Genomic DNA, 12106 nt, shown 5'->3' on the forward strand with positions numbered 1-12106 from the left:
GAGGTCATAATTTTAGTTCTTTTGTATTGTTCTCTATGACTTTTAACTGAAAGGAATTATGAAATAAGAGTGACCTTTGGTAATTCTAATTACTTTTCTTAATAGCTTGTATGATAAAAGTTTAGCTACTAAAAATGAGAGGTACTAAGAGCAGCCTTTCCTAAAACCTCAGTGGTAGAGGTCAACTGTAATAATTACTAACAGAAGGTATGACTGCTTCTTTTAGGAGCTTACATTCTAAGCACCATGCCAAAGAAAAACGCTTAATAGGGTCAACTCCAGTATCAGAGTGAAATATGCCACCAAGAACTAGCAAATCCATTTTGATTTCACATTACCAAACTTCAAGTGTTGAAGTTGGAGTGATATGAATGAATCTGCTGATTTCCTTTTCATAGAATCATCAAGTTTGGAAAAGACCTCTAAGATTATCCAGCCAAACCATTCACCTATCACCAATATTTCCCACTAAACCACGTCCCTCAGCATGATACCTAAATGTTTCTTGTAATCCTACAGGGACAGTGACTCTATCATCTCCCAGCTTGGTGTCATCTGCTAACTTACTGAGGGGCATTCCTCATCCAGGTCATCAACAAGGATACTGAACAGGACAGGCCCCAGTACTGATGCTGGAAAACACCATTTGCAACTGGTCACTCACTAGCTGGATTTAACTTCATTCACCAGCACTCTCCATGCCCAGCCATCCAGCGAGTTCTTTCCCACCAAAGAGTCTGTTGGTCCAAGCCACAGGCTGTCAGCTTCTCCAGGACAATACTGTGGGAGACAGTGTCAAAGGCCTTGCTGAAGTCAACACAGACTACGACAACAGTCTTTCACTCATCCACCAGGTAGGTCACTCCGTCATAAAAGGAGATCAGATTGGTCAAGCAGGACCTGCCTTTTATGAACCCTTGAAAAAAATCCATGAATCCTTTGTAGCCAAGAGGGGAGATACAGGCATCAAAGAATGACTCACTGCAGCTATCTCAACAACTATCTCAAACATCTGGGATCGCCTATACAGTGATATCCTATCTGCCAAAACAGTCTCTTCTGCTCTGAAATACATTATTCTCTTTTCATGATTATCCTGCTGACTGACAAGAGGAACCTAGATAGCATATTTATTTAAGATGAATATTTGCCAAGTGGCTAGATCAGATTAGACAAGAGATGACTCTCATGCTTAGTGAAAAGGAACAGAAGGAGACTTATGTGGAAAGAAAAAGGTATAAAATGTTGCATTCACTATAGTACGGTGAAAATGAGTTTCTAATTGCCCGTTCTACCAGACAAAGATATGATGAAAAAAACAAATGAAGAATGGATTTGAAGATTATAACCACTTTGCAGAATGGCTTAACAGCTATTTACAGCATTTATTCCACTACTGAGCAGAGTGTTAGGTGTTGATTTTGTGTTTTTTTTTTCTTTCCATTCAGTGACTCAAGGAGTTTGCTGGTAATAGCAGAGTCAATGAAGTAACACATGCATATATCTAGTTGACCTGCACGCAGCGAAAAAGCACAAACTCTTGGAGGTATCTATACTTCCTTGCATGTAAATAATTTCCAAGAATTGCCAGAGGCAGTTCAGAAGGATAATAATAACACAAGTTTACACACATTTTCTTACTTTTTGATCTAAGAAAATGAAAAAAAAAAAAAAAAAAAAAAGACATTAAATTCAGAAAAAGTAGGATATTTAACTTGATCTGCAGCACAATTTTCATTCTTTCTCCTGGATTTAAGATTTAATGCCACTGAAGGAAGAATACAATATAGAATTACTCAGCTCCAAATAATTTTACTGGGTAGTTTTACATTAGCTTATTTCTTAAAAAGCATGCACAATGAACTGCAACCAAAAAGAAGGTCAAGTCTGGAGAAAACTAGGACAGAGAAGGTAGGATTGGTTCTTGGAACTCAAGTGAAAAAGCAATTCAGGATGAGGCTACACTTTTAAAAGTAATATTTCCCTCTAAAAATAAATTATTCAGGAGTTTTTAAGTAATAAACACGTTTGATATAGTGTACCAAGTATTTAATACAGTTTGGTATCATCATCAAACCCCACACGCACACATTTCAGTACACAAAGAGTAAGGGACTGGAAATATTTGTTAAGCTCCATTTCTTTAGAGCATTCCCAAAAATAGTTCTTAATCCCATTTCTGTGCTTAGCTATGCTTTCAAAGACAATCTGAACAGAAATAATTCACCTTTGAGAAAACTATCTAAAAAAAGGAAAGAAGAAAAGAAAAATTCCCAGGGTAGCTAATCCCTTTTTCTGTTTATATGGCTAAACAAGCTGAGAAAAGGTAAATGGATAAAAATCGCTTTCTTTTTATACAGTTTTATCTTTCCCTCATTTTCCTCTCTTTCATGTTGAGTCCTGGAAGACAGACCTCCCCACTGTAACTACTTGAAAGTAACTTGCTTGTGAGAAGTTTTTAATTGAGGTAATTCTGACTGTTGAAATTTTTACATTCTAGAACCAGATTTTGGCATGCCTACAATTGCAAATTCATAACCAAATAAATGAAAAACAACTTCATTAATCCAGGTACACATGAAGTATACAAATATGTATAAATAACCTTTTAGAATTGCATCAAATATCCATTTCACTTGTATTCTGTAATATATACACTGTGGCACATGAGAAGGAGTACAGGATTTCCCAGACAGTTTTACCACCTCATCAGACTCTTTTCTGCCAATTGTCCAATTGCCATTTGGTTGCCGTAAATAAACTGTAACGTAACCTTTGTGCTAATCCAGGAAATGTGGGGAATCCCAAATGGATTTACTCACTTTCATTTTTCCACAGGGGAACATGAACATGCACAGACTACTGAAACCTGGAGGTATGATGACCCCAGTTCATGGAAGGAGGGACATTCAGGACCATGGCAAAGCATCTCATGGCAAGTAAGGAGCTCATTTGCTCCAGCAGTACAGCACGAATTTACACAGGAACCAACAGACCAGAATTCTTCTGTCTTTGTAGCAATACCAAGGCTTTCCCTGAAGATGATTTTTTTTTTTTTTTTTATTTTTTTAAATCAAACAACTGCAGTTAAAATTCTTACAGTACGTTACACTGGCATCAAAGGTGGAACAATTCCCTGTATTTCTCTTTCCAAGTTCAGGCATAATCTCCCATTAAAAAAAAAAATAAACAAACACATCTGTCAAGTGGCATAGAATCATAGAATGGTTTGGGTTTGAAGGGACCTAAGGGACCTTTAAGATCACCTAGTTCCAACACCCAGCTACATGCAGGGACCTCCCAGTAGGTCAGTTTGCTCAAAGCCCCACCCAGCCTGGCCTTGGCCTTCCCATCCACAACTTCACTGGGCAACCTGTTCCAGTGTTTCACCACCATCACAGTAAAGAATTTCTTCCTAATATCTAGACTAAATCTACGCTCTTCCAGTTTAAAACCATTTCCCCTCAACCTGTCTCTACCTGCCTTTATAAAAAGTCCCTCCCTAGTTTTCCTGTAGGCCCTTTCAGGTACTGGAAGGCCACTATAAGGTCTCCTCAATCTTTTCCAAGCTGAAGAGCGCCAGCTCCTTCAGCCTGTCCCCACAGGGAAGGTGCTCCAGCCCTCTGATCATCTTTGTGGCCCTCCTCTGGACCTGCTCCAACAACTCCATGTCCTTCTTGTGTTGGGAGCTTTAGAACAGAATGCAAAGTGTCAGTATGATACAAATTGTAAGTACCAATACTTCAAAGCATACATAGTATGAAGCCATAGTATTCACCTGTTCATTCTGACTACATATTTGCCCAGCATATATGAAAAGTTTCTGGCTTACTCATTCTCAACACATCCTCAGCCTTCAACCATTTCTCAAAAAGAAGATGAATATCTTGAAAAACTTTATTCACTATCTCCCATGGGTTATACTTTCGAGAAAAAATATTTGACTCCAATAATAAATTGCTTCATTTTAGCAAGACTTTAGATGGAATATGTTATTAAAAATGTTCCCAAAGAAACATAATTCAATACAGAATTCAATTCAGAATGCAAAATGAATCTGAACTGAGTGTACAGCTCTGTGGAACAACATCCATATACAGAAATTCCAAGCAAGGGAGAATGCCTGCAATCAATAATAGCTGAGTAGATGGTGCCAAATTTGTATAGTACTCCTCTACGTTCACAAATCAGAGCCCACTGCCAAAGGGAAAATACCTTTGGCTGGCAAAAGGAGATAAGATTTCCCTTCTGGTTCCAGAAACGATGATTGAAAAGACTTCAATTTATCACAGGACTAATTTCACCGCACACTTTTTAACCCTATTTTAATTTCTACACTTTTCTTCTTTTTTTGTAGAACTTCTTTATTTTAATTTCCAACAAATTTGAGGGTTAGACCTTTTTCCAGCCACCTGCAACCACCTATCTCCTATATTCTGCTTAGGAGTTCTAGCCATCAGATTTTATGTCCAGAAATAAAATACCACCACAAATGTCTGGGTCAAAATGTAATCTGATTTAAGCATTCTTAGAAGATGCCTAATATATTGAGATTCCCAAAAGACTTTGGAAATATCTGTACATTATTCTAGCTGCAGAATTTTAAGGTACTTCCATCCTTAAAATCGGAGCTTATCTCCCAAGCTGTGATGCTAGAACTAATGCATCCAGGGACTGTCGTGCTGACAGGTGTTAGCTGGCTGAAAGAGCATATTTCAGTTGCTTCCTTTTTAGCTAGAAGCCAGGTAGTATCCAGGAAGTCTCAGTAGGACCTACTGAAGTTCAAGCTGAAAGTCTTGTATTTTGATGCAGGCTTTAAACCATTCTTTTCAAAATTGTGTTCCATGCAGATCACTATGTATTAAAAAGCTAAGTAACTGATGTTCAATTGTATAGCAGAAAGTCACAGGTATGTTATAAAATACGACAAAATTTATTTGCCACGAGTGTGATCAAGCACAGGCTTCCTAGAGAGATGACTGATGATTGATGCCCTGTGCCAATCAGCATTTAAGAGGCATTTGGACAATACCCTCAATAACATGCTGTAACTTCTGGTTAGCCCTGATGAGGTCAGGCAGTTGGACTTAATTTTTAGAAGGTCCCTTCCAACTGAAGTATTCTATTCTATAGTATTAGCAGTATTTACAATCATTACCCAGCCACTGCCTGTTTTTCCTAGGATTGCCAACACTGGCTTCATGAGGTTGAATAAAGGCGATCATAAATATAATACAACTTGAGGAATATGTGTGAATATAAAACAGAAAGAAAGAAAACGTAAGTATGAATGAGATACAGGCAGAAGCATTGTGTTACAGGTCAGTAGCCATGGATCTAACTTTCCGCAAAATCAAGATATTAAGCAGAACAGGGAACAGTTCTCAAGACAAGGATCAAAAAAATTTGAAGACTTCACATTAGCAAACCACAGACAACGAAATAAAAGATAAAATGAGACTCAGCAGCTGCTCTCAGTTCAAAAGCATATTTTCTTCCCTACTCATTTAAAGAGCAGACTTCCTGTAGGCAGGAAATTATTCCACAGAAATAACAATTTAGTTACTAGTAGACCTGAGGGGGAAAAAAGCATTAAAAAAAAAATCCACAAACAAACAAACAAACAAAAAGAAGTTTCAGTGATTACAATTAGAAATTCTCTGTTGACAATTCCCCTACCCATTTCCTGCTGTAATCTTAACTGAGGCTTGCCTGCTTAGTAAGAAGAAGAATGACAGGCATGAGTGTAGTACAAGTGTAGTTGAACCTGTTTCACTGAATCTAGATATTGTCTCAGGATGCCGATTGACATCTTAACACTTTCATTTTAACTCTCTCCATATTAATTTTTAAGAAAGAACCTTCCTCATGACACTGCAGATAACAGGGATATAGTTAATCAGTTTATATCAATTCCAGAGTAAAACAAGGTTCCTCTGCCAGAACAGAAGGTAAAATGCAGCAGATGAAAAGCCAGCTATCTGCCTCTGAGCTGATTCAGGGCTAGGAGTCTACCATGCAGCTTAACATTTCTAATATCTTCCTTTGTTTTCCTCCTCCCTCTGGACTTAACAGAGAACAGAAAACCACTAATATTTATGAGCAATTTATAAAGATCTTTAAGTTCCAGTACAGTGTATCATATATATATATGGCACATAGTACAATTCCCTCGGGGCTGTGCTACATTCTTATTTGGCTTTAATGCTCCCCAAAGTGACCCGGGGGAACAGAAAACAAAAACAAAACGATATAGTCCCTTCAGGAAAGACAGGAGTGGGGATCATTCCCCAAATAGTGGTATTGGCCACGCAGGTAATCCAAACAGGCTTTTTTCTTTTACAAATCTTAGTAAAAAACAAAGAAATTAAAATTTCATCTGTCCAACAGCACCACTTCATAAGCCTCTGCTCTTCACCCCTTTAGAGCAGTTTCCATCACTGCAGCCTGAAGGGACATCCATAGTGTTTGATTAAATGGGAATATTGGTAAGCTAAGACTGATGACTGGATCTTCAAAGTATTCTGTTTTACAAATAATAAACTACAGCTTCTATCGGGTCATTCAGTTACTTACAGGTAGCAAAGTTCCACATCTAAACACCATCACACTCTGACAGCAATGGATACCAAACTTGGGTGTATGATTTCCAAAATTATAGGTTTTCCTCATGAATTCTGATTGATTGAAAGCTGAACTTCTAAAGGTATCAAAGAAATTCAAGAAATGTGTAGAAATTTCCAAACTGAAAATATTTTCTCCTTTCCCAAGAGTCACTTCTCAAAACAATCTGAACAAGAACTCAAACTCCGTACAGCAATTCAGAAGTGAAATCAGTGCATCACAAATCAAAATAACAACTGGAAAGATCTAACACCATCTATCATGCCTGTAATTTGATACACTAACAAGTGTTCTCCATATGCCTTACATATGCTTGTGTGGCCAGAAGAACAAATGAAGGGAACAAATCCTCCTTTTCAGCTGACTTCTTCCATAGCAGTGCAGCACATTAAGGCATATTCATGAAGATAGACAATTTCTCCCTTAACACAAGCGGGAAAACCTCTCACTTACTCTTAAATGTATTTGCAGAGAGGGAAGCTGAATAAACTGGTACGTTGGTCCAGTATCCAGGGCCAAGAACTTCTACAACCTTGAATCAATGGTTACCCATAGATGATGGGCAGCAGAGTGACTATTTCAGGGCTCTACACTCTGTATGAGTTACTGCTGTCTATGCTTCCTGCTTGTCACATTACCAAAATTACTCTTTGAAAAGAGGCAGAAACTGTCTGCCATCTGGATGAGGTTAACTGCACAAATAAACGTTTGGATTCAGTTTTGGTATACAAAATCCCAAATCATACAAACACAACACTCAATTCCTTATGTCTGTAACAATACAGCTTAAAGAACCAAGACATAATTAAAAAAAAAAAAAAAAAAAAAGCAGAAGAGAACTCAGTGTTGACAATTTTATGCCAAAACATTAAAATAGTTTCTAAAAATCAAGCATTTGTATTAATAATACGCTGTGTTATGCCATTACTACTATTTCTTTTTTCCTTTATAGTCACTTGCTAGACCAGCTAAAGGACACTTCATACAAATACAGTTGGGAATTCAATCACCTCTGTGTAACTTAAGAATTTCAGTTGCTATGTGAAGACAACTTCTTTAACTCACAACACTTCTGGTTCCACACTGCAGAAAGGAGCACCAAAATCAATTATGCAACATAGCTCCAGACCAAAACAGACCTTTCATTAATGTATTTAATCTAGAAATTAAGATTTCTGGATGCATGCCAGAGTGCAGAAAGAACATTACAGCATCCCCAAAATCCCAGACATAACCTCTGCAAAAGATGAGTTAAGAAAGAACAAAGAAACATGCCAATTCAGTGCCTGTTTTCTCTAAAAAGTGTCCTGTGGAGGCATACATATGAAATCACTGATGTCTACAGAAATATTCAACTGCATTTGAAAATACATTTGCTGTTGGAGTGCTCAAATACTAAAAATACTACTTTAAAATCATCATTCAAATTACCACAACCATTCTGATAATCATTTAATTTATGAAGAAGGGTTTGGGTTTTTTTTTTCCTTAAAGCTAATACAATGCAGGCATCGTCACTTCACATAAAGGATTTTCAGTAGACTCAAAAATATATATACATATGACTGCCATGGCAAATATTACAGATTGTGTAACAGGCATATCCTGTTCCACTAGTGCTTTCAGAAGATAAAAGAATTAGCACTGATGACTGAAAGCTAAAGGCCAACATTTTCCCATCTGTTTGCACACCATGGGGATTTAAATTTTGCCCATCAGCTGGAAGGCTTGTAAAAGGCATAACAAGAGCCCACTCAGTTCCAGTACTGAACACTTCTGATAATGCTGCAGAAGTACAGTAGGTTTTCAGTAACATTTTTCATACAGTTAGGAGATGAAAAGTTAAAATCTACAATCAGAAGCTATCAAATGAAAAATAATGTATGTTTCTCAAGTTACCACTATTTAGATGCCTAGCTGTACAATATTCATGAGGATTTGGGATCATCCTATTAATTCTAAAGGCGTAAAGATATTTACTCGCATCTTAATTAGTTGGCATGTTGGATTTCATGGCTGTTCTTCATATTCATGCTCCTAGTATACGTGATAGATTTTTTGGAATTTAAGACCTCAATTTCTGAGTTATTCTGTGGTCTGGTTTCCTTAACTTAGTTTCACCTAGAGGAGTCAGTGTGGCACTGAATGCTATCAATGAGTTTGAGCCATACGTACAATATTTCCCAGCACAGGCCTAGGGCTCCAACACACCTGTAATTTTAAACATCCAACCCTCTAGTCTCTACAGAAATGATTAGAAACAATCTTGCTCTTGCAATATGTAGTTGCTGTAATGTCAGGAAGTATTCTAGCTGCCAAAAAAAAAAAAAAAAAACAACACAAAACTGCACTGCATTTAAAAAAAAAAACAAGTATAATACAAAAAAGTAGATAGTGAAGAACTGTATCCACGATTCCTATCTCCAAAACCAAGCACAAGAAGAAAGCCATATCCTGTATTATATTCTTATTTATGGGGGGAACTCTTGAGTCAAAGCACCTATCAAGAAGTTTTAGCGAGAGATTCTCAGAAAAGAGACAAAAAGGTGAACCATTAGGATATCTGGAGGGCACAAAAAGCATGAAGAAGGTCCTTCTCTTTGCTTAGTATGCAAAAAAATTATCAATCAGAACAATTATACGAATTGGGTAGTCCACTTTGAATGTCACAAAAATAAGCTGAAACATAATTTTTACTCCTTTAATGAAACCGTTTTCTCTGAATGTAAGAAAAAAAAAATCAAGAAGACATCTCAGAATATATTGCCTCATCATCATTGCATATTTTTACTGTAATGTGAATAGTACAAGATGGCAATAAATTTATTCCTGATATTAATTACAATGAAAAGTTCTCTTCATTTAGAATGGTATTCAGCTCTATTTTTAAGACAAAGGATCAGAACAAGGTCAGCAAAAAGGTGATTGAAGCACAGAAGGATGGGTATTTGACTTGATACTGTCAGGCTTCAAATTATTTGGCAAAAAAAGAGAATTATAAGGGAACCATCAAAGAGCATTGATGGCTAAAGACTAAAAATTTCCCCATCTGCTCAGGCACATGGGACTTGTACACTCCCCATCAGCTGCAGAGCTTACAGAAGAAAAAAAAAGACGAGATTATTCAAGTGCTGGATGACTCTGATAAAAACAAAAATTCTTTTTAACTTAATTTAATTGGAATAATTAAAAACTATGACAGGCATACTAAAAAAAAGATCAGTCCTTGTCTCATAACACTAGAACAAAAGGTCACTTTGCAAGATTACTGCCTTTTATTTTTAGAACAAATGGAAGAAAATTCTCCTTCACAAGCGTGAGCCTCTGGAATTCCCTGTCAGAAAGTCTTTAAGCCACAACAGCACAGATAAAGTTAAGAATAACTTAATAAATATTAATAAAGCTTTTAATTAAATAAGGTCAATCAATCTAATATTTAGGAAACAAAAAGATTCTGGGTTAGTAAGATTTGTGACTTGTGTACAACACTGGACAGGTGGTAAAGCACACTTTGGCTGTAGGAAGAATAGGAAGAGAAAGCATCTTCTGATGATCAACCACAACACTGCGAAGGACAGAGCACAAACCAAGCTAAAACAAAACAAAACATTCTGAGACCTTGTCTACTAATGTTTCCTGTTACATTTCATCTTTGTGTGTGCATAAATATATGCACTATAGATACATGCATTATTACATAGGGTAGAATACATTATACACTCCGAACAGAAAAGTAGGAGAAATTTCTAGTTTAATTTGGAGTTACAAAGAGTTCCCAATCCTGAAGTATTGCTGAAGATAGAACTACGTGGAGCAGTAAAGAAAGCAAGCTGGTTTTGATGGCTCACTGAAGACTGGAAACTGATTCTGAGGAGCCAGCACCTTACAGGCTCAATTTAAATTTATAGGTAAAACTGAAGTCCCTGTTTTATAAGATGATTTTCTCCTTTCTCTCACTGAGTGCAAAGGTAGCCTTTTCTTCCCAGCTATGAGCACCCATTCCCTTCAAAACTCTCCTTCCATATGATGTCACATGGTATGGATTATAGTCCTGCCGAAAAAGACTTAAGGGTCCTGGTTTGTGAAAAACTTAACAAGAGCCAGCAGTGTACGCTTGCAGCCCTGAAGGCCAATGATATCCAGGGTTCCATCAGAAGAGGAGTGGGCAGCTGGTGCAAAGGAGCTGGTGCAAAGCTGGTGCAAACCCCCTCTACTCTACCCTCATGAGGCCCCAGTTGGAGCACTGCATCCAAGTCTGGAGTTTCCCACACAGGAAAGATGTGGAGCTTTTGGAGAGGGTCCAGAGGATGGCCACAAAAATGACCCAAGGGCTGGAGCACTTCAGGCTGAGGGACCTGGCCTCATTCAGCCTGGAAAGAAAAAAAAAGACTGCGGGGAGACCTTATTACGGCCTTCCAATATTAAAAGGAAGTTTATAAGTTGTTAAAAGTTGAGGGAAATCAACTTTTTACATGGATAGTGATAGGACAAGGGGGAATCATTTTAAACTAAAGGAGAGGAGATTTAGATTGGATGTCAGGGGGAAGATTTTGCTGAGAGAGTAATGAGGTGGTGATGGAAAAGGTTGCCCACAGAGATCATGGATGCTCCGTCCCTGCAGGTGTTTAAGGCCAGGCTGGATGGAGCTCTGGGCTATCTGGTCTAGTATTTGATCAAGCAGTTGACACATCTGCCTGTAGCAGAGGGGATGGAACGTGATGATGCTTGAGGTCCCTTCTAACCCAAGCCATCCTATGATTCCATGATCCCTTAGACAAGTTTAAGTCAGCTGTGCAAATCCTGTTCCCTCTCATCTCCTTAGTCTCCCACAGCCTCCTCACTAGCAGGTAATATGAGAACAGCCTTGGCTCTATATGGCACTGCTTAGCAGCAACTATAAGCATCAGTGTGTTATCAACATTATTCTTCTCCTAGAACCAAAACACAGCATCATACCAGACACTGAAGAAAACAACTATGTCCCAGCTGAAACTAAGATAAAATGCTTCAAATGGCATGTGGAAAAAAAACAGCATTTCTTCAGGTATGACATTGGATATTATCATTTTACTGATGTTGAGCAAATGACAAAGTTTGTCATTTATGTTTGTACAGTAAAAATAAAAAAATATCAGTAGAATGAGTCCAGAATAAAAAGCAAAGGATTAAACAGCACCTAAGAAACAATAGTTGCGTAAAGCCCAATGCATTCATTTCACATCAGAAACTGAAAGTACAAAAACGTTAATTTACCTCGGCTAATTTGCATTTTTGTTATGAGACATTCATTATGTTGACTGATAACATCGACATACTCCAATTGTACAGGGAAGAGACTCTATAGCAGCTTAATCAGCAGTCAGGGTGATACTGTCCTGCAGGTTAGTAATAAAATCTATACACTCTACAAACAAGTCATTCATTGTGTGAAAGACTGACTGTATTTGGGAAGCTTAGCATGCCAGTCATCTTCATACAGAAG

General features: G+C 37.6%; 1 protein-coding gene across 1 annotated transcript in view; it reads right to left on the reverse strand.

The window, feature by feature from the left end:
• The window catches only part of MYO16 (myosin XVI), a 258883-nt gene that overhangs the window by 202516 nt on the left and 44261 nt on the right, over nucleotides 1-12106 (reverse strand). The window lies entirely within an intron of this gene.

This window comes from Lagopus leucura, unplaced genomic scaffold, assembly GCF_019238085.1.
Source record: "Lagopus leucura isolate 7727_CA_CO unplaced genomic scaffold, USGS_WTPT01 Super-Scaffold_100001, whole genome shotgun sequence".
NCBI lineage: Eukaryota > Metazoa > Chordata > Aves > Galliformes > Phasianidae > Lagopus > Lagopus leucura.